Source organism: Emydura macquarii, unplaced genomic scaffold (assembly GCF_026122565.2).
Source record: "Emydura macquarii macquarii isolate MOO-44397 ecotype Brisbane River unplaced genomic scaffold, CSIRO-AGI_Emac_v2 contig_1451, whole genome shotgun sequence".
Lineage (NCBI taxonomy): Eukaryota > Metazoa > Chordata > Testudines > Chelidae > Emydura > Emydura macquarii.
In genome coordinates this window covers 294,076-317,135 of record NW_027131588.1, presented here as the reverse complement: position 1 = coordinate 317,135, position 23,060 = coordinate 294,076, and the positions used below count along the sequence as shown (strand labels likewise).

Genomic DNA, 23,060 nt, shown 5'->3' with positions numbered 1-23,060 from the left:
CCAGGCTGAACAAAGGAATCACTGAATCCTGGTGACCCATTTTTTCCTACTTCTCTCCAGAGGCCTAGGGTTTGAAGGAATGGAATTTCCCCAGGAAGGGGAACAAAGAGATGAAGTGTCAAGTGCAGCCCTTTAAAAACAGACTGGGTTGGTCAGACAGACAAAGGAAGCTTGAAGCATGAAAGAGGAACAGTGAGGTAGGATTTTGTAGCAGAGAGGACCTCTTGACTGCTGTACCAATTAGGAGCTTAAGGACACCACCAACTGCAAGGGTCAGAGAGACAGACAGACACAGACTCAGTAAATTGGAGGAGAAGTAATGAACTGCAGGAAAAGGATCCTGAACTCCTTAGAAGAATCTGACCAAACCCCAAAGAACTCTTGAATGATGTGGAAACAAAGGTAGGGAATGATGTATAGATGTGTATATCTCTTGTGCTGTCTAAAGTAATTGTTAGAATCCTTTTGCAAACCTCGTGTCTGTTTGCTTTAACTATCTGATTCTCCTGAAGAATCAAACTGAAAACCAGAGAAGCTCTGGGAAAGTGTGTGCTTAATTAAGCAGCTAGAGAATCTAGGGAAGCTGGCAACAGTCTCAGGGCCTAGACAGATGATCATGGTGTCTCATTTCTCAGTAAGGAGTGCTAGAAAGAGAATCTGTGCCCTGAGAAGCCTAGAGCCAGAGGAAGTGCCTGGACATTGCTCAAACAAACTTTAAGGCACATGGGTCCAGCATGTGGGACCCAGATACAGCAGCCTGATAAGTGTCCAAAAGGCAGAGCTTGACAAGAGTTGGGACAGTGGCATCATGATGTTGTATTATTTTAATATGAACTTATATTTCTGGCTGATGGCAGATCTAAACCCATATCAGCATGCACTGTGAAAAATCTGATGTATTATTTTCATCATGCGCTCAGTGCAGCAGTGATGGGTACAGCAGGCAAAGGTGACTTTTAGCTCTCTAGTGTAAATTAGACCATTCTTGAGGCTTATTCTTGTTGCAATCACCTCTAGGGACTATTCCGCAGCCAAGAATAGAGGTGGAACAGAGAGTGATTGAGGCACATCCCTTCCCTCACTGGGCATGCCTCCTACAGAGGGGGCTTCAAGGAGCATGGCATAGAGCCATTCTGTTCTATCCAGGGAATTCAGGTATTCTTCTCTGTGAATGATTTTCCACTGGCTTTATGGCCTCTTTATACTGCCAGCATGATGTAAAAGGAACACAACAGAAGGGGGAATACAGACCAAAGTCTAAGTGTTTGTATATGTGCTGGGGAGGGGGGGGGTTTGGGGGAGGATACAGATTTCATGTTAAGGGAACTTTGGAAATTTTTTCACTGGTAATAAAATTTGCTAACAGTTCATGATGAGAGAAATACAATGTGATGCTATTTCCTGTGAAGTGGTAAATGTGGGAATAAAATGACACATCTTGCCTGGTATACAGTATTAAGTAAACTTTCAAATTACTTATTTATGTAATGGGATTTTTCACAGTACTTAAATCAGACAGAGTGTGGAGACTCAGGATAGAGTTTGAATATTTTATGAGAAAAGAAACTGTTTGCATGTTTAGGCAGTGACCTCTCAAAATTAATATGTAGCTATATATACAGCAATAACAAGATCCAGAAATGACTGCACAATATGCTTTTTATTTTCTAAAGGTTAAGATCTTTTATTTGCTATCATCTGTACTGAAGATACATTTAAAAAACGGAATGTGCTGCTTGTTTATAAGACTTGGTGGTGGGGGAAATCTTCCATCTGGAAGTAATAGCTATTATAAAAGTAAGGCTGCAAGAAAGTCTGAAGGATCTTCAACACTGGGCTAGATTCAACCTAGCTATCAAAAGATATACTACATCTCTCTATGCCTGTGCATCCAAGGAAGGATTCATCCTAAAAGAGGGCAGGTGGTACTGAGGATGTACTGCTTCTGGGGTTAAAGTTCCATTAAAAACAAAAACAAAAAAACTACCTTTGGAGGTTGTTCTGAGAATATGCTGAATCAGCATACACCCTGACAATATCACCTCTCCAATCACACCACCCACTTCTGGGGGCAGTGCTGACTTCTGCACTTTTCTTAGCAGGGAAGAAGATGGCCATTTTCAACTTCTACAGCTTTTCCTCTTTCTCCTGAGGACTGGCCACTGCAAGGGTGTTTTGCGAAGACCTACTCTTCAGAAGCCAGCACAGATGCAGGAGTGAAATGTGTACCAAGATCTTCCCATTTTTAACAGAAGTATTTTATTCCTTTTGGGATGTCATTTATATTTTTGTGGAGGGAATTTTGACATAAATATTTCTCAAAACTATAGCTAGGCCACTTACAGTAGAAACTCAGAGTTACGAACACCAGAGTTATGAACTAACCGGTCACCCACACACTTCATTTGGAACCAGAAATACGCAATCAGTCAGAAGTAGAGACAACCTCCATTTCTGAAGTGTTCTTAACTCTGAGTTTCTACTGTATATACCTACATAGCTTTTAAATTATAAGCATGTCTTACAGTCGAGGGAAGAGGATCTTGTCTAAATCCAAAACTAGAAGATAAACCTTCTAGCAATATTTTACAGGATTAAAACAAGACAACAGGAAACACTGCCATTTAACAATGCAAATTGTTTGAGTAGATACAAATGGTCTCTACCGCCCTAAAATAATCTAGAGGTGACATCAAGAGTTGTCATAGTAGGGTAACTCTCCAAGTACATGTCTGATTAGAGTAAGGGAATGTGAGACTGAAGAGATGAACTGATGACTGGGAAAACTGTTGAAAGACATTTGGAGGCAACTTATAGGCAGGCATTTTGAGTTGGGCTCTAAAGAAGGGAGATGATATTCCATATGTCTCATAGTTCCTGGAGAGCCTCAGTGAGGTGAAAGCACCTAGGAGAATGTTTGTTTTAAAGGTCTCTGGGCCAAATAATTATTGAAAGATGCAAAATACAAAAAGCACAAGATCATGCATTCTATCACTAACTAATTAGAGTTATGTAGGAAGATTCCAGGCAGAAATTGGAGAAAGTAGCCTCATGAAGTTTCAAGGGCATCAAAATGCAAACTATAACTGCCTATCTTTTAGATGAATTTATGGGCCCAAACATCAACTGAGCACTGGACTTTAGACCAAGCAGGTGATTTTTCTGTATTTAGAGTTGGACATCAAATCAGCAGTTGTGCCAACTGAGTCTGAGAGAGTGCACTCAGCCAGGGGTCATTGAAGGAGTGTTTGGAAAAAAGCTGGGATGGCCTGCATAGTACCTTAGAAAAAGGTTGTGGACTTAAATTGATACATCTCCTCTCAAATATTAACAGTAACTTCTCACATACAGTGCTTTTCATGTTTGGAACACTGTACAAATATTATCTAATCAACCCTCACAACAGCCCTATGAGGCTGGTATTATCCCAGTTCTACAGATCAGTCCACTAGATTACTCAGCCTCTTTGTTAAGAATAATTGTTTAGTTTCCTTGATCTTATGTCTGCTATTTATATCTATCAGGAACAGTATATTAGGAAGGGAAAGAGCCTAACATGACTGGCCTTGACTACCATACTATTGTTACATCCATGTCATTTATATTTTGAAACATATTAGTCAAATGTAAAAAGTTTAACTTGCCACAAAGAAACAGAAGTGTATCCTTTAAGAGTAACCTGCCATTGGGGTCAGGAGAACCTGGTCATGGTAAATTTTGGTGGCATGAATTTGTAAATATATTTTTAAAACAAATTTTAATCAAATCACTGTACTAGTCAAGAGGGATCATATATTTTTTCCTACATTTTACACTATTAAAAACAAATAAAATCAAGGAAATTTAGAACTCTTAACTCTAGATATGAATATTGGTACATTGTGTCTTAAAAAAAAATTGGGTTTGTAAACAGGTTATTTTTTAAAAAAATATGTGACAAGTGAGGGTAGGTATTTTGTTACTAAACACCTGTGGCGTCCAGCTTGGCTTAACAAAGAAGTCTTTGGTGAATTTAAACACAAAAAAGAATCTTACAAGAAGTGGAAGCTTGGTCAGATGATTAGGGAGGATTATAAAAATTCTGCTCGAATGTGCAGGAATGAAATCAGGAAGGCCAAAGTGCAATTAGAGTTGCAGCTAGCAAGGGACGTGAAGGGGAACAAGAAGGGTTTCTACAGGTATGTGACCAACAAGAGGAAGATTAGGGAAAGTGTGGGCCCCCTACAGAATGTGGGAGGCAACCTAGTGACAGAGGATTTGGAGAAAGCTGAGGTATTCAATGCCTTTTTTGCCTCTGTCTTCACAGACAAGGTCAGCTCCCAGACTGCTGCACTGGGCAGCACAGAATGGGAAGGAGGTGAACATCCCGCAGTGCTAAAGGAACAGGTCCAAGACTATTTAAAAAGATTGGACATACACAAGTCCATGGGGCCGGATGCAATGCACCCGAGGGTGCTGAGAGAGTTGGCTGATGTGATTTCAGAACCATTGGCTATTATCTTTGAAAGCTCGTGGCAATTGGGGGAGGTCCCTGATGACTGGAAAAAAGCAATTATAGTGCCCATCTTCAAGAAAGGGAGGAAAGAAGATCCGGGGAACTACAGACCGGTCAGCCTCACTTCAATCCCTGGAAAAATCATAGAGCAGGTCCTCAAGGAATCCATTTTAAGGCACTTGGAAGAAAGGAAGATGATCAGGAAGAGTCAACACGGATTCACCAAGGGAAAGTCATGCCTGACCAACCTGATTGCTTTCTATGAAGAGGTGACTGGCTCTGTGGATGTGGGGAAAGCGGTGGATGTGATATACCTTGACTTTAGCAAAGCTTTTGATATGGTCTCTCACAGTATTCTTATCAGTAAGTTAAGGAAGTATGGGTTGGATGAATGGACTATAAAATGGATAGAGAACTGGCTAGAGCATAGGGCTCAACGAGTAGTGATCAATGGCTCCATGTCTAGCTGGCAGCCGGTCACAAGCGGAATGCCCCAGGGGTCGATCCTGGGGCCGGTTTTGTTCAACATCTTCATCAATGATCTGGAGGATGGGGTAGATTGCACCCTCAGCAAGTTTGCAGATGACACTAAGCTGGGGGGAGTGGTAGATACCCTGGAAGGCAGGGATAGGATACAGAGTGACTTAAACAAATTGGAGGATTGGGCCAAAAGAAATCTGATGAGGTTCAGCAGGGACAAGTGCAGAGTCCTGCACCTAGGATGGAAGAATCCCATGCACAGCTACAGACTGGGGACCGACGAGCTAGGCAGCAGTTCTGCAGAAAAGGACCTGGGGGTAACAGTGGATAAGAAGCTGGATATGAGTCAGCAGTGTGCCCTGGTTGCCAAGAAGGCTAATAGCATATTGGGCTGCATTAGTAGTAGCATTGCCAGCAGATTACGGGAAGTGATCATTCCCCTCTATTCGGCATTGGAGAGGCCGCCTTTGGAGTATTGTGTCCGGTTTTGGGCCCCCCACTACAACTAGGATGTGGAGAAGTTAGAGAGAGTCCAGCAGAGGGCAACAAAAATGATGAGGGGGCTGGAGCACAAGACTTATGAGGAGAGGCTGAAGGAACTAGGCTTGTTCAGTCTACAGAAGAGAAGAATGAGGGGGGATTTGATATCAGCCTTTAACTACCTGAAAGGAGGTTCCAGGGAGGATGGGGCTAGGCTGTTCTCGGTGGTGGCAGATGACAGAACAAGGAGCAATGGTCTCAAGCTTCAGGGGGGGAAGTCTAGGTTGGACATTAGGAATAAGTTTCTCACTAGAAGGGTGGTGAAGCACTGGAATGGGTTACCTAGGGAGGTGGTGGAATCTCCATCTTTAGAGGTTTTTAAGCTGCGGCTTGACAAAACCCTCACTGGAATTATTTAGCTGAGGTTAGTCCTGCTTTGAGCAGGCGGTTGCACTAGATGACCTCCTGAGGTCCCTTCAAACTCTATGATTCTATATATAACTGTGAAAACAGACTGGACTGCAATGGTGGGATTATGCAATTTGGGAGGGAGAATCTAGAACCAAGGAGTTTGACTGATTTGAAGACTCCAACTGAAACATTTTCTCCAAGTACCCTATTTGGTTTCGCTCCCCTAAAAAACAGGGGGATGGGGAAAGGTGATGTGTGATTAAGGCATGTGACTCAGGAAATATGGGTTCTATTCTTAGGTCTGTCATAAACTTTGTGTGTTACCCTAAACAAATCACTTCAATTTGTGGTACTTCAGGGTGCTCTGTCCATAAAATAAGGATAATACTTCCCTGCCTCACAGAAGTGCTGTAAGGCTTCATTTTTTAAATGTTTATAAAGTGTTTTGTGATCTTTTGATGGAAGACTCTATAGAAATGCAAAGTGCTGTTAATTTTTTACTACAGTGGAGGACATGATATTCTTCATTTATAGGAAATGTTAGTTTATTTCACTAAATGTACTTCTATCTTCGAGTGATTGCTCATATGCATTCCAATGTAGGTGTGTGCGCGCCCCGTGCACAGATTCCCGGAACTTTTTTCCCTAGCAAGCCCCGCATGGCCAGCCTAGGCGCCCCCTGGAGTGCCGCGCTCATATCGCGGTATAAAGGGCGCTGCTGGCTCCGCGGGTCCCCAGTTCCTTCTTTCCGCCTGTGACGGTTGCTGGAACTATCGCCTCTTGCTGCGTGCAAGTAGCTCATTCCCTAGTTATTTACTGGTTTCAAGTTTGTTGTTATATAGTTGTTATAGAGTTAGTTTAGTGTAGTTATAGTGTTAAGTTAGAACCCCGGACGGGGTTCCTTCTACGGGAGTCATGCCGGGCTCCACAGGCTTTAAGAACTGTGTCTTGTGCACTAAAGCCTTTCCTATCAGTGACCCGCATGACCGCTGTCTCCGGTGCCTTGGAGAAGAACACCGTCGAGACAAATGCAGAATCTGCAAGTCCTTTAAGCCTCGCACTCAAAAGGAGCGGGACGCGAGGCTAAAGGCGATCCTTATGGAGTCGGCGCTCCGTCCAGCCTCTGAGCCGTCCCGGTCTCCGTCGGCACCGAGTGTGTCGTCGGTGCGGAGCGCCCCCCCACCGGCACCGCTTTCGGCACCGCAGCGGGTCTCGAAGGGGCCGAGGCCCCTGGCCGCAGCGGAGGTCTCCCCCCGGCCCTCACAGGGCGGCGGGAGTACGGAGACGCCCCAGCCAAGGGCTGTAGAGTCTACTCCGGCACTGGGGTCTCCGCGCGGGTTGCCTCCCCCGACTCCTGGGGGTGGGGGAGTGCACCCGCAAGGACCGTCGTTGCCGGAGGCATTTACCGCGGCACGAGCCCTCATGGCCATGCCTATGCCTCTGTCCCCCCCTCAGCCGAGGGAGAAGGGACCCGCGTCTCGAGGCAAACCCGCGCTGGGTGGTCTCGGTGGTTGGAGACGTTCCCAATCCAAGTCTCCTTCCAGACGGTCACGGAGCGTGGAGAGCGTCGGCTCCCCTCCGAGCTCCGACTCTCAGTCGTCGAGCGACTCGGCACCGCGGCACCGTGGGCGGTCCCGAGTCCGTCGCCGGAGCCTTGGGTCCAGCTCTAACGTCAGCAGGGACCGGAATTCGGGCTCACACTCTTCGGTGCGGAGCCCGTCCCGGCACCGCTCCAGGTCACCGTCGGTCGTCTCGAAAGGTCCAGAGACTCCGATGGGCCCGGCACCGATGGGCCCGGCACCGACATCGGGGCAACTGGACTCCCCTCAGCGTCGCCATCGTCGGCACCGCTCTCGGTCCCGAGGGGGTAAGCGGCATCGCAAGTCCTCTCGCCGCAGGGGCAGGTCTGCTACATCGTCATCATCGTCCCCGACCTCCTCGTATCGCCGGCACCGCAGACGTCGGCACCGGTCCACGTCGTCCTCGTCGGACCGCTCCACGCGTCGGCGACATAAGCGACATATGGGGGGCTCCGGCGACAAGAAGGCCGTGCGGCTGCATCAGCCTTCTCTGCAAGCCCCCGGGTGGACCCAGGGGCCTTGGCAGTGGCCGTATTGGGGGCCCTGGAATGCCCCTATGCCCCAGGGCTCGGTGTCACTACAATTGGTGGTGGCCCCCCCAGTACCCCCGCCCCTAAAGCTCAAGAACAGGGTTCGGAGGATTCGGACCCAGGGGAGGGACCCTCCACTGCACCCTTACCTTTCTCTTCCTCCTCATCGCCAGATGAGGCAGCAGCCAGGGATCGTAAGGGCCCCCTGTTTGATTTCAGGGCCCATCAAGACCTCCTAAAGAGGGCTGCTGAGAACTTGGGCATGGAGTTTAAGCTCATGTCTGAGGAGGAGGACCCCCTCTTTGGGCCCTCGAGCTCTGTGGGGCCCTCACGGGCGACCTTGCCAGTACATGACAATGTCATGAAGATTGCAAGGAAGCTCTGGCAGACCCCCTCCTCTCTGCCCTCCACTTCCAAAGGGGTGGAACGGAAGTATTATGTTCCCAAGGAACCATTTGAGTTCCTCTATAACCACCCCGCGCCGAGCTCCCTCGTGGTCGATGCGGCCAACCAGAGGGACCGTCAGGGGAACCAAGGTAGCACTCCCAAGGATAAGGAGGGTCATAAGCTGGATTTATTTGGGAGGAAAATCTACTCTACTGCGGCACTGCAGTTTAGAGTAGCCAACCACCAGGCCCTGTTTGGGAAGTACAATAAGAACCTGTGGGCCTCAATGCAGAGGTTTGCCTCCCAGCTGCCCCCCGACCAGGAGGCGGATTTCTCCACTATCCTCCAGGAGGGGGCCGCGGTGGCTACCGCTGCGCTACAGTCGGCTAGCAACGCGGCGGACACCGCCAGTAGAGCGATGGCCTCGGCGGTCGTGATGCGCCGCTGTTCGTGGCTTCAGGCTTCTGGCCTCACCCAAGAGGTTCAGCAGGCCATTCAGGACTTGCCGTTTGATGGCCTGGGTCTGTTTTCTGAGAAGACAGACGACAAACTCCACGCACTCAAGGACTCTCGGGCCACCCTGAAGTCCCTCGGGTTGTATACCCCCCAGGCCTCCAGACAGCAGTCCAGACCTCAGGCCCAGAGGCAACCACCACCCCCGCCCAGGCCGGCTCCTCGACCCGCCCAGCAGAGGAGGGGTCGTGAGCGCTACCGCGGTCCCAGCAGAGGAGGCCGCCAGGGGTCCTCTGCGGGGGCCAGCAGGGGCCTGCTAAAGGGGGTAATTCTAATAAACGTTTTTGACCCAGAGCAGGAGGGTGGTACTCTTCCTTCTATCTGGGATCTTGACCGGCTGTTTGCAGATAGGCTTCGCCCTTTTCTTATAGAATGGGAAGCCATTACTACGGACCGGTGGGTCCTGGAGGTGATTGCCAAGGGGTACACCCTCCAGCTCACAGCCTTCCCCCCCAACACCCCTCCGAGGCTGTCCCCCATTGGGGATCCGGCCTCGGTTCAACTCCTAGTACAGGAGATGGAGTCACTCCTCATGCTGGGGGCGGTGGAGGAAGTCCCAGTGGCCGAAGAGGGCCGGGGATTTTATTCTAAATATTTCTTAATCCCCAAGGCGAAGGGAGGCCTTAGACCCATTCTGGACCTACGTCGCCTAAATAAGTATATTAGGCGTATTAAGTTTCGTATGGTCTCTCTCGCCACAATCATTCCGGTCCTTGACCCAGGGGATTGATATGCCGCCCTTGACTTGAAGGATGCATACTTCCACATCTCAATATTGCCTGCCCATAGGCGGTTTTTGAGGTTTGTGGTAGCGGGACGCCATTATCAATTTTGGTCCCTACCCTTTGGGCTCTCCTCAGCACCTAGGGTTTTTACTAAATGTATGGCCGTGGTGGTAGCCCATCTGCGCCGTAGCGGTGTTCAAATCTTCCCCTACTTGGATGATTGGTTGATCGGGGGAAGTCGAGTTCTCATGTGAGACATAGTCTGCTCCTCACACGCGAATTGTGCACTAGACTGGGGTTGCTTGTTAATGAGCAAAAGTCCACACTCATTCCGGTGCAATGTATAGAGTTTATTGGAGCCAGGTTGGATGCGGTACAAGCCAGAGCCTTCTTCCCTCAAACGAGGTTTGAGGCGATGGCAGCCATCATATCTGATCTCCACCTGTCCCCCATGACGACAGCCAGGCACTGCCTGCAGCTGTTGGGACATATGACGGCTTCTACATATGTAGTAAGACTGGCACGATTGAGGCTTAGACCTCTCCAGAGGTGGTTGGCTTCGGTGTACTTACCGCACAGGCATTCTCTAACTAGAATGGTCTTGGTTCCCCCACAGGTGCTGTCGTCCCTCGATTGGTGGAGGGACCCGAGGGAAGTGATGATGGGCGTCCCCTTCAGAGAGTTTACCCCATCTGTGACGCTAATCACAGACGCATCCGATCGGGGATGGGGAGCCCACATTTCTCACGACCAGGGCACCCAAGGGCTGTGGTCACCGGAGGAGAGAGCTCTGCACATCAACGTACGCGAGCTCAGAGCGGTCCGATTGGCCTGCAAGGCCTTCCTCCAATTCCTGAGGGGCAGGGTAGTCCAAGTCCTCACAGACAATACGGCAGCCATGTTCTATGTGAACAGGCAGGGAGGGGCATGCTCCTCGGCACTCTGCCAGGAAGCTATTCGCCTATGGGACTTCGCGGTGAGGCACGGGTTTCATTTATCTGCCTCTCACCTCCCGGGGGTACGAAACAGCGAGGCAGACCGCCTCAGCAGATCCTTTTCTCCCCGCCACAAATGGTCCTTACACCAGGACATAGTGGCTTTCATCTTCCAACGGTGGGGTACTCCCCGTCTGGACCTGTTCGCTACAGCGGGGAACAGGAAATGCCTGAGGTTTTGCTCGCTCAGGGGTCACGAGCCGGGCTCTCTGTCCGATGCCTTCTTAGTTCCCTGGACAGGGGATTTAATGTATGCATTCCCCCCCATCCCGCTCCTGCCCCAAGTCCTCCTCAAAATCAAGAGGGACAGGGCGAACATCATCTTGATCGCCCCAGCGTGGCCAAGACAGCAATGGTACAGCATGCTGCTCGACCTCTCTATCACCGAACCGATTCCGCTACCCAGACGATGCGACCTGATCTCCCAGGACAATGGGAGATTGTTGCACCCCGACCTGGACTCCCTCCACCTCACCGCCTGGAGACTCTGTGGCTGACGGAGGGAGAGAGAGCCTGTTCCATTCAGGTTCAGCAGGTCCTCCTGGGCAGCAGGAAGTCGTCCATGCAAGTAACGTATAGAGCTAAGTGGCGGAGGTTTTCGGGGTGGGCAGAAGCGAGAGGGTTGCACCCAAGCATCTCACCTATACAGGCTATCCTGGAGTACTTACTGCAGCTTAAACTGCAGGGCCTGGCTTTGGCCTCCCTCAGGGTACACCTAGCGGCCATCTCGGCCTTCCACCAACCCATGGAGGGCCGCTCCCTATTCTCTCACCCCATGTCGGTGAGGTTCCTTAAAGGGGTGGAGAGGACTTTCCCTCAGGTGCGGGACCCGGTGCCACCCTGGGACCTCAACTTGGTCCTCAACGGGCTAATGGGTCACCCCTTTGAGCCCCTGGCCACGTGCTCCCTTCTCCTTTTATCATGGAAGGTAGCCTTCCTGGTGGCTATCACCTCGGCCAGAAGGGTCTCCGAACTAAGGGCGTTGACCTCAGAGCCCCCCTACACAGTGTTTTATAAGGATAAGGTTCGGCTGAGACCTCACCCGGCTTTTATGCCTAAGGTGGTGTCTCAGTTCCACTGTAACCAGGACATTTTCCTCCCTGTGTTCTTTCCAAAACCCCATGGGTTGGAGGAGGAAAGGAGAGGACATTCGCTGGATGTCAGGCGAGCCTTGGCCTTCTACATCGAGAGGACTAAACCTTTCCGGAAGTCGACACAGCTCTTCGTAGCTGTGGCGGATAGGATGAAGGGCTCACCTGTCTCCACCCAGCGCATCTCCAATTGGATTACTGCCTGCATTAAAGCATGCTATGAGCAGGCAGGGGTACCCCTCCCAGGTGCGGTGAGAGCACACTCCACTAGGGCCCAGGCCTCTTCCGCAGCCTTTCTGGAGCGGGTTCCCCTGCAGGACATCTGCAGGGCAGCGACCTGGTCATCAGTCCATACATTCACATCGCATTACGCCATCGTGGAACAGGCGAGGGAAGATGCAGGGTTCGGCAGAGCCGTGCTGTCAAGAGCAGGTCACCAATAACTCCTACCCTCCTCCAAGGTATGGCTACTCAATCACCTACATTGGAATGCATATGAGCAATCACTCGAAGATAGAAAACAAGGTTACTTACCAGTAACTGTTGTTCTTCGAGATGTGTTGCTCATATCCATTCCAAACCCACCCCCCGTCCCCACTGTCAGAGTTGGCAGAAAGAAGGGACTGGGGACCCGCGGAGCCAGCAGCGCCCTTTATACCGCGATATGAGCGCGGCACTCCAGGGGGCGCCTAGGCTGGCCATGCGGGGCTTGCTAGGGAAAAAAGTTCCGGGAATCTGTGCACGGGGCGCGCACACACCTACATTGGAATGGATATGAGCAACACATCTCGAAGAACAACAGTTACTGGTAAGTAACCTTGTTTTTCTGCTGTGATGAGACACAGAAATTAGGAAACATGCCAGTAAATTATTCAAACCAGTGTGGAGCATGTACAGCCATTTGAATCCTTACTGTTTATTTTTCACCATCACTTCTTCCGAGTCTTCTTCAGTGAAACTGTTCCTTCCCGTGGGTAACTTGAAATGAAATTGCATATTTTTCAATGTGAGGCACTTTCTATCCTTTTTACAGATATTCAGACTATATTAGCTATTTCCATAGGAGCAAAACTGTGTCTGAAGAGGACACATCACGTTTATTTTAGTTTCAACCAGTTTCATTTACTAAGCCCTTTGATGAGCTAAGGGTGCTTGAGGCTGCTTTCTGCCCATGTCCTGCACATATGGTAAAAATCATAACATTTATTGACTTATATGACAGGGATAAATCAGGCATGTAAATTGTGCATCAAAGTCATTAAATGGGCTACAACTGCAATAAAAAATAAGGTATTCAAAGTTTAAGAAATGGAGGGAGTGGGGGGAGCCGAAGACGCTCCTCACCTGGAGCCCCATTTGGTCTAGGTCCGGCCCTGAGCAGGTGCTGGAGACACCATCACAGCCAGACTAGTGCAATATTAGAGTTATATACTCCATAACTGATCAATAAATTTACTGCTATTTTGCTTTTGACACTTAGTCCCCTGTGGGTTACAGTACCAGGTTGAATAATTCTTCTCCTATCAGATACTGGTACTGTTCTATTTACTAGCAGGAAAGGTTGTAATCTGATAAACTCCTTAGCCAAGCACCAGCTTCTCCTGCTTGATGAATCCTGATTATTACCAACAAATGAAGAAGCAAAGGAGGGGGAGGTCAGGTCCCCCATGCCCAAGAGAGAAAATGCACGGAGGGGGAAATTCTCTATCTGCTTTTAGCAAAGTATGGGGAGCTGCTCCTTCATACTCCATGTTACTTTAACCCCTGCTCAGCATCTTAACTTGCTGAGGTGATGACAAAACAGACTTCTGTGAGCTTAGTGCAGCAGAATGTGTAGCTTGCTGAAGAGATGGCAATGCAAAGCCATATGTGAGCTCAGTACTTTTGGTTGCTATGTTGATATCAAGTCACAGGCCTCACTCAGACTCACTGCAAAGTTCTTAGTGAGTAATACACTTGTTTTAGGTTACTGGCTCACCTGTATTTTGCTGATCTGAAGTCCCAACCTCTGCTTCTGTGAGGTCTTTAGTTCAGCACCTCCATCTTGTTCAGTAAAGCCAAGACAAAGGTCTTTGGGAGGTTATTTACTCACAACTTCTAGTTTGCTAGGCTGATCTTATGGTTTAGGCAGTTATAGCATACTGTTCTGATGTTAAGCATTCAACCTCTGTGAAGGTTACTAGTTCAACTGGGCTGATGTCAAGGCTCAAACCTCTGTCTTAATGGCCATATCTTAGTGATATTATATCTTACCGATAATGCCTCTGAGAAGAGAGAGGTTAGACTTGAGGGTGAACTCACTATCCAAGGAAACTCTGGGACAAGATGTCCCAGGTGCTCTGAGAGATTGCACCAGTCTCATGATAACCAATTTCTGTTTAAAAAAAAAATAAATAAAGTAAGAGCCTATAATTACATTCAATAATGAGTTATTTTAGATTGGTTTTCAGGTGTCTTATCGCTTTATTTTATCCCCTGTAGTTTTTCATTATTGGAAATAAAGTCTTGTGACTGCTCATTATAGTTATAGGTAACATTAATTTAGAAGAGATGGAGCTCTTGAAAAAACAGTACATAAGAGTACATAAATATGTAGTACATAATACTCATTACCTGTGTCAAGCTGCAGATGCAGCAGCAGCACATTAGGAATGGTAAGAACTAAATCACACACACAAACACAATAGCACTTATATTTTATTAAACTAAATCTTAAATGCTACATAAATATTGCACATTTGCAATTGCAGCAGTCTCTTGCGTTACCGGCTGATGGCTGTCCTTAAACCCTTTTTTTCCCATTTTCAAATTCTATTAACTCTAACAGACGAGTCATCACAACACTAAACGTATGCTGTCCTTAAGACTTCTACAACTAGCTCTCATCTTTCCTACCTCCACTGTCATTTTTATTCATAGATTGAAACAGAACTACGACTTTTCTTGCGTTTTCAACTCCCAGTCAATTTCTTAGCTTTGAGTGAATAATACCAAACGATGAAAATATCCTCTCTGTGCCTGCAGAGGAAGCTACTGCTGTGAAAAGTTAGCTTAGCAACTGAAGGAACTCTGTTTCAAGGTGCCTGGCTAATGATTTCCACCAATTCAGGGGAGTGACTTTGTTCAAAGCATCATCAGTAAACATGTACTATTTAAATGGCTGTGCTCCAGCCCTGAAATTTATAATGACTGGTATAACTGAGGAGTGATTCTGAGATGCCCATCCCATGGAAGCATCATCTTCTTCAGAAGTTAGGCATTTATCTTTATATCTGGGGCTGAGAATGTTTGCAAGAAAATGAGATGGAGTTAGTGCTTGATCCATTCGCTTCTTTCTTGCCTGCAGTTTAACTTCCTGGTGAGGTATTTCTTTCTTCACTGTCTTTTGAAGTGCCTTCCAATTTCGACAGCATCAGCAGTGCAGCAACAATTTCTCTGAAGTTTAAGGCTGTGGATATAGACTTCAGTATATAAGCGTCAGTATACTGAGCATATCCTCTACATTCCTCTTTAATCCAATGTTAGATACTTTAGATTAGATACTTCCATCTATTTTATCATGGTTTTCTTCACAAATTTTTAGGAGAATAAGCCAGTTCTTAATAAATTGTTCAATCAACCACAGAATTCCATCGAATATCTTGAGGGAGAATTAGTTTGGATCCTCCTGCTCTCTTCAGTGAAGCTGAAGCAAAGTGGTTATTCTGGCAGTATTTTGCGACTTCAACAACATTTTCTTTTATTCCTGGAGAAGACATACTTAAGTCTTTGGCTAAAAGATGCATTAAATGGGCACTGCAGCAATATGTTATTAAGGAGCATCCTTCTGTTTCTTCTTCTAAGTATCTTCTCATCTTTTCCACATTTGCAGCATTGTCTGTGACAATACTGTGCACGTGACAGTTGAATTTTTGTTCACAGTTTATTACAGCTTTCAATGCCATTTCTTTTAAATATTCTATTGTGTGAGCATTTCCCCATGTATCTATTGTTTCTGAAAGACATGCAACCCCTATCTTCTCTTGTCACACAGGCACATGTTACTGGATCATTGTATACATTGCTCCACCCATCAAGACTTAAACTGGGAAGTTTCCCCTCAGTATTTCTTGCACACTCTGTTTAAGTTCCTTCTCATACAGTGCATCTAGCAACCTTCCACCAATGTCTGCTCTACCAGGTGGAGTGTAGCCTAGTCCTAGGGACTCAACTATGTCAATTAAGTGTTTATTGTTGACAATGCAAAAAGGAGAATTTGTGGCATAAATGAACCGAGCAATCTTTTCATCCATGGTGTCTTGTTGGTATTTGCTGGTCCTTACTACAAACCCATCCATAGTGGTGGTTTAACTGGATGATTTAAATCTTTTGCTTGCTACTGATATTTTGTTGTCTGAAATACGTTTAGTTGCAGCACTGCTGCTAAAAGTACGAACGGATGATTCTGAAGTTGTTGCAGATAGATAGTCACAGTCAAAGTCTCTTATGCTTAAATGGAATCCTGAAACAAAATTCAAAAATGATTTTGAATAGTCGTTCTTCTCATCTGTTATTCAGTTAATCATTTACATTTTTTTCAGCAAGAATGCAGATCTGATTCCAAATGACCAAAAAAGCAAAGGCTGACTGCACTTACAGTGCGCTTAATTTTGGACTAAGCCCCATAGAACTCACTGGCATTTCTGTTTTTTGAGAAAAAAAGTATAGGATGGGGTTCCCTTGGGAAAGCTGAGTTATGCTGAAGTAAAATAGGGAATAGATTTATGGCATCGATCGCCATTATGGTCTGTGGCCATGATGTTCCAATATAAGGGGCATGTATTATGTTGTAGGCTGGTGGCAGGGTCCAGCTGGGGCTTCGCGACTCTTCCTCAGGCCCAAGCTCCAAAGAAGGCCACAGTGCCTTGGTTAAGGGGAATAAGCAGTGCAGATTACAAGTCTTTAGCCCCAGCCCGGCGGGCTTCCCTCAGTCTCTAGCACTCTGGCCGTCACATAGGGCAGGGCTGATAAGGAATCTATAGCCCATGCCTTCCAGCAGGCGGGGCTGGTAAGCAGTCTGGTGCCCCCAGCTCTCGAGTAGGGCAGGACTGGTAATCTTGGTATCTTCTGGCAGGTGGGTTCAGAGGAGCCAAGCACTCCCAGGGTGATTAAGGAAGCAGGGAGGGGGACGGAGGCCCACCCGACTCAATTGTGTCCCAGGATAGCGCCCTATCAGTGGCAAAGTGGCCACTGCCTCAGCCACTCTACTCAGCTGTCCCTGGCCTACTTCCTCCCACCCAGTCCTGCATCCAGGTATCTCCCTCTGGATCGCTGGGGTAGACAGCGAGCGGGAGTCCCACCAGTCCCTCACAGTTGACCGGCAACAGGTCCGGAAACTCCTCAGGATCGTCAGCGGAGGGCAGCTCGTCCAGGTCGCAGGGGGTCCTCCGGCACACCAGGCTCTGTCTGCTCTTGTGGGTCCCCGTTGTCGGGCAGCTCCTCCAGGTCAGGGCCAGCCTCAGGGAGTTTCTCCCACCCAGCGGTCACAGGTAACTGCTCCCAGCTACTAGGGCCCGGCAGCCCTGTCCAGTCGCTAGGGTCCAGCGGCTCGGGCAGGCCTTGAAGTGTCCGGTCGGTGGGGCAGTTGCTCCGCACAGCAGCCGAGCCTGAGTCAGGCCCGGGCCTGAGTCAGGCCCAGGCCGCAGCCTCGGGGAAGACACGTCTATCTCCAGCAGCAGCTTCCCCCTGACTGAGCTGCTAGGCCGGCCTTTTATACTGGCCTCTCCTGTCCTGGCTCCGCCTCTTTTCTTCCGGGGTATTCGTCCTGCAGGGCCTTGATCTGCCCAGCAGGGGGGTTGCAGCTTGTCCTCGAGCCCAGGCTCAGAGGAAGACCAGAGCGCCTTGCTACACACACACCCCTTAAGTCCAGCTCCTGGTCTCCAGGCCTGGCCTGCGCCCCTTCCTCGTAAGGGTCGTAAGGTTCTCCGACTTAGTGTGTACCCCAGGTATGTGGTCTCCTGCCACCCGATACAGCACTTTCGGGGCTTTGTGGTTAACCCAGCCTCACACAGTGTCCTTAGGACAGCCACAACCTCATTCAGGTGATCACTCCAATAGCAGCTGTACACTACCGCGTCATCAAGATAGGCTGCGGCGTAGCTTACATGGGGTCCAAGGAGCCGGTCCATCAATCGCTGGAAGGTTGCAGGGAACCCGTGGAGCCAGAAGGGCATCCTCACAAATTGGTACAACCCTCTCGTGGTTGCAAACGCAGTCTTTTCCCTTGACCAGGCGTCCTGGGGAATTTGCCAGTCCCCTTTGAGGTTGAGCATGGTGAAGTACTGAGCCTCCCCAAGTCAATCGAGCAACTCGTTGATTTGTGGCATGGGGTAGGCATCTAACTTCGAGATGGAGTTGACTCTCCGGAAGTCTATACAAAACCGGCATGACCCATCCGGTTTTAGTACCAGTACGATGGGGTCTTAACATAGCCTGGACCTCTTCCTACACCATGACCCGTAGATGGCTGGGGAGAGATCTGGTGCCGGTACATACCACCTTGCCGGGGCGCATTTCAATAGTGTGGTAGACCCAGGTGGTCTTCCCAGGGGATGTGGTAAAAGTCATGGCGAACGCCTCCAGTAGGTGCTTCACTTGCTGCCTCTGAATCTCCGAGAGATCCATCTGGGGTTCACCTTGGTCCTCCGTCCTGGGGATCTACAGGCCCAGGTCTGGATTGAGGGATAAGGGTTAATCATCAGACCCTCCCGCTCACACCAGGGTTTCAGAAGGTTGATGTGACAGACTTGCTTCTTCTTTCGCCAGTCTGGCTGTCGAATCTCGAAATTCACAGGGCCGACCTCACGGATGCCCTCGTACAGTCCTTGCCATCGGGCCAGTAGCTTAGACTTAGTGGAGGGTAGCAATACCAGGATCTGGTCACCGGGTCCAAAGGAGCAGGTCCATGTGCTCTGATTATATGTCCGGCATGTTGGCTTCGGCATGTTGCAGCTTCTCCTGGGCCAGGGTCTCTGCCTGTTGAAGGTGTTCCCACAGCTCCAGGACATACTGTAGCTGCCCCCAGGTTGGCGAGGGGGCTTGCTCCCACGGCTCCCACATAAGCTCCAGAATCCCCCTTGGTTGTCGTCCGTACAATAGCTCAAAGGGGGAGAACTGGGTGGAGGCTTGGGGTACTTCCCACCCCTGCTCCTGGCCGTACGGGATCAACTGGTCCCACCTCCGCAGATCCTCAGGGGGGAACTTCCGAAGCATGTTTTTTAGGGTCCGGTTGAACCACTCAACCAACCCGTCGGTCTGGGGGTGGTAAATTGAGGTCTGGAGCTTCCGGATCCTGAGGATGTCGCAGACCTCCCGAAGCAGTCGGGAGGTAAAATTAGTTCCCTGGTCCGTGAGGAGTTCTTGGGGTAAACCTACCCTTGCAGAGACCTTAACCAATTCGCCCACAACAGTCCGAGCCATAGCGTTCTTAAGGGGGATGGCCTCTGGGAAGCAGGTGGTGTAATCCATCAGGACAAGGAGGTAGCGATACCCGGCTACACTTCACTCCAGAGGTCCCACCAGGTCTATGGCCACTCTCTCGAAGGGAACCTCAACTAGGGGAAGCAGTGTCACGGAACACTGGCTGGGGCTGCCATCTGGCACTCCGGGCAGGAGGTGCAATTCTCCCGAACTTCGTGGTGTACACCGGGCCAGTAGAAGCGTGCCAGGATGCGGGCCAGCATCTTGTCGAGGCCCAGATGGTCCACATCCGGACTGTCATGGGCCAGCTTCAGGACAGCTCTTTGATGGGTCGGGGGCACTACCAACTGGGCACAAGGGGCCCTGGTCCAGGGGTCTCATTTTACTCGGTATAGCCGGTCATGGCATAGCTCAAACCGTGGTCACTGGGCAGCCCGTTGGCGGTCAGTCACCACCCCGTCTATGGCGGCCAGCTGGTCGTAGGCGTAGCTAAGGGTGGGGTCTTCCCGCTGATCCCAACAGAAATCATCCCCTGGCTCCCCCAGGATGGGAGGGTCCATGGGTGCCGGAGGGGTCTCTCCCTCCTGCAGCCCTGCATCATCGGGGCGATCCTCATTGGGATCCAGACTTTCCTCGTTGGGGCGAGATTCGGGGCCACCTGGGGCCCCCTCATCTTGGGTCACCTCCCCCGGGGCTCCTCGGTGATGTACTCCTTAGAGCACCCCCACGAAGTCTGGCCAGTCCCGGCCTAAAATGACGGGGTATGGTAAACAAGGTGCCAGCCCTACTGGGAGCACCCGGGTGGCCATTCCAATGGTCAGGGGGACAGGGAATAGATAGAACAGGGATAGAACTTCAGATCCCCATGGATGCATCAAAGGCCGACTTGCCCATGACCCATCCATCCTTGGGGACCAGCCCCCTCAGAATAAGGGTTTGGCCACACCCTGAGTTGACCAGGGTCTCCAAGGGTCTCCCCACTATGCTGATGGTGATCATGGCTTTCGGGATAGTCAGGCCCCGGGCTCATGCCTCCCCGGCATAGACCAGGCTGAAGGTGTACCCATTGTCAGGCATTGACATTGAAGGTATCCCATCTGGCTGCAAGGACAGCATGGACCCACACTCCCTGGGGTCTCCTGGGACTGGTCCTTCCGGTCTGGGTTTGGTGCACCCCAGGCTCCAGGTGGTCCATAGGCTGTCCGGACATGGGGCCAACTGTGGCCTGGCTCCTGGGTCCGGCGGGGCCGGGTGATCCACAACCATGGGTGTAGGCCTGACCTGCTGGGGTTCGTCCGCCCTGCCGATCCAGGCAGCAAGACTCACAGCTGCTGCATATATTGCCGCTGCAGCTCCTGCTGCTGGGCCCCCAGGTCCTGTATCAATTGGTGTTGCTGCGCACCCAGCGCTTGGAGCAACTGTTGTTGCTGCTGTAGCTGGGCCGCGTGCTGTTGTTGTTGATAGTCGGCCCACCACTTTGTAAATTTGTCAAAATCCATGGCCCCGCCTGTCACCGGCGTCTCACAGCCAATGGATTGTCTGAGTGGGCAGTCCCCCTTTCATCAGGGGGTGACTGCCAGCATTCTCCACCACGTGTAGGCTGGTGGCACGGTGCAGCCGGGGCGTCGCGACCCTTGCTCGGCCCAGGCTCCAAGGAAGGTCACTGCGCCTTGGTTAAGGGGAATAAGCAGTGCCGATTACAAGTCTTTAGCTCCAGCCCCCGGTGGGGCAGGCTTCCCTCAGTCTGTAGGCCTCTGGCTCTCATGTAGGACAGGGCTGATAAGGAATCTATAGCCCTGGCCTTCCAACAGGCAGAGCTGTTAAGCAGTCTGGTGCCCCCGGCCCTCGAGCAGAGCGGGGCTGGTAAACTTGGTATCCTCTGTCAGATGGGTTCAGAGGAGCCAAGCACTCCTGGGGTGGGGGATGCAGGCCCACCCGACTCAACTGTATCCCAGCCTAAGGCCCTGTCTGTCAGCGGGAATCCAGCAGCAACACACTGACTTGTTTGGCAACTGCCTCAGCCACTCTCTACTGAGCTATCCCTGGGCTACTTCCTCCCACTCAGTCCCCAGGTACCTGCATCCAGGTGTCTCCCTCTGGGTCACTGGGGTAGACAGCGAGCAGGAGTCCCACCAGTCCCTCACCGTCGACCAGCAGCAGGTCTGGGAACTCCTCAGGGTCATCAGCAGAGGGCAGCTCGTTCAGGTCTCAGGATCCTGGGGGTCCTCCAGGATCCTGTCCGCTCTTGTGGATCCCCGACATCGGGCAGCTCCTCCTGGTCAGGGCTGGCCTTAGGGGGTTTCTCCCACCCAACGGTCTCAGGTAACTGCTCCCAGCTACTAGGGTCTGGCAGCCCTCTCCAGTCACTAGGGCCCAGCGGCCCTCACAGACCTTGAAAGCTCCAGTCAGTGGGGTGGTTGCTCCGCACAGTAGCAGGGCCTGGGTCAGGCCCAAACCACAGCCACAGGGAAGACACATCTGTCTCCAGCAGCAGCAGCTTCCCCCTGACTGAGAGGCTAGGCCAGCCTTTTATACTGGCCTCTCCTGTCCTGGCTCCGCCCCTTTTCTCCCTTGTTCTGCCCAGCAAAGGGGTTGATCTGCCCAGAAGGGGGGTTGCAACTTGTCCTGGGGCCCAGTCTCCTATAAAGGCCACAGCGCCTTGCTACATATGTAATATAAAATAAGAAAATGATACCCAGTAGCAGCTGGCAACTCTAGATTTCTCTTACTGCAGCTTTCTGTACCATATACTTGGGTGATAGATTCTAAGCCTAGTTAACTAATTAAACAAGCCATAAGGATTAGCTAAGCTAAACTTATTTTTCTAGCAACATCCAACATAGCAAATATCTTGAGAATTTACTTGTTAAATCACACTTATACTAAAAGGCATAAAGAGAGTCTTGAAGAATGATGCATTGCAAAGTGAATTATTTAAGTTACTAACAGTTGATCCACATTGTTCTTCAGACATCTTCATCCACATCATTTTCTCCCAATAAGCAAGTTTTCATTATGATAGTTCATTCTAGCAACTAGGCCCTGCATCTCCTTCTTGCACGGCTTACACTTGACACGTTTTCCTTTTTTATCCTGGGAAGGAATTTCTTCAAAATATTCCCAGATAGGGTCTCTCTTATGCCCAGAAGCCATGACAGTTTTTCTGTGGCAAAAGTGTGGGGGAATATAGGAAGCTGTGTGTTTACTGAATAATGTCTTCCCTTTTTCTTTCCAGTCCACTCCACTGTTCCTTTCTATTCTGCCTCCATCCTTTGTCTCTCTGTCTTTAAGACAATGTCTTAACTAACTCCTCTGCCTTGCTTGGCCCAGCTCCACCACCACATAAGCACAGAACAACAACAATCCCATCCAGCCTGTGTCTTTCTTTGCACACGTGACTTTAGTCTGCTGAGAAACAGAAACTGAAACAGAAAATGAAAACCCAGAATTTTCAGGAAGGAAGAGCTGATAGTTAGGCTGGACAGACTAGAGCCATTAATTCATTTTTATGAGACTATAAGTGTAGGTTTAGCATGTTTGTGATGAGACTTAATTGAAACTGTTAATTTTTAAATGAGAGAGAAATGTAGTATTGATGATTTTTAAAAAATCTGATTTAAATAAAAAAAATTTCTTTTCTTTTCTTTTATTTTTTTAAATCATTGATTTTTATCCACCCTGGTTCCTTTAAATCCATCCTTGAAACACATGTCTTCCATTAACTCTTTCAGTAACGACCTCTACAAGATTCTGAGTCTACTACCTCTGATGTGTACTGGTACACCATGAAATGTTTTCACTGATGCAGCTAGTTTAATAAGCATCTTGGACGAAGGACTGTTTATCTATCTGAACAGTTCCAAGCATATGGTAAGTGCTCAGCAAATAATACATTGTATAGCCACTTCATTTAGT

The 23,060-nt window shown here is 49.4% G+C and overlaps 1 long non-coding RNA gene across 3 annotated transcripts in view; it reads left to right on the top strand.

Annotated features, from left to right (window-relative positions):
* Positions 1-23,060, top strand: part of LOC137156354 (uncharacterized) — a 53,692-nt gene that overhangs the window by 26,751 nt on the left and 3,881 nt on the right. Inside the window, exons 1-2 of one of the 3 annotated variants that reach the window (XR_010920743.1) lie at positions 4,556-4,764; positions 22,877-23,015. This is a non-coding gene — a long non-coding RNA (uncharacterized lncRNA). Of the gene's footprint in view, positions 1-4,555; positions 4,765-11,797; positions 12,149-22,876; positions 23,016-23,060 lie in introns of those variants that run through there. The other 2 variants (XR_010920742.1, XR_010920741.1) reach the window with 2 other exon arrangements.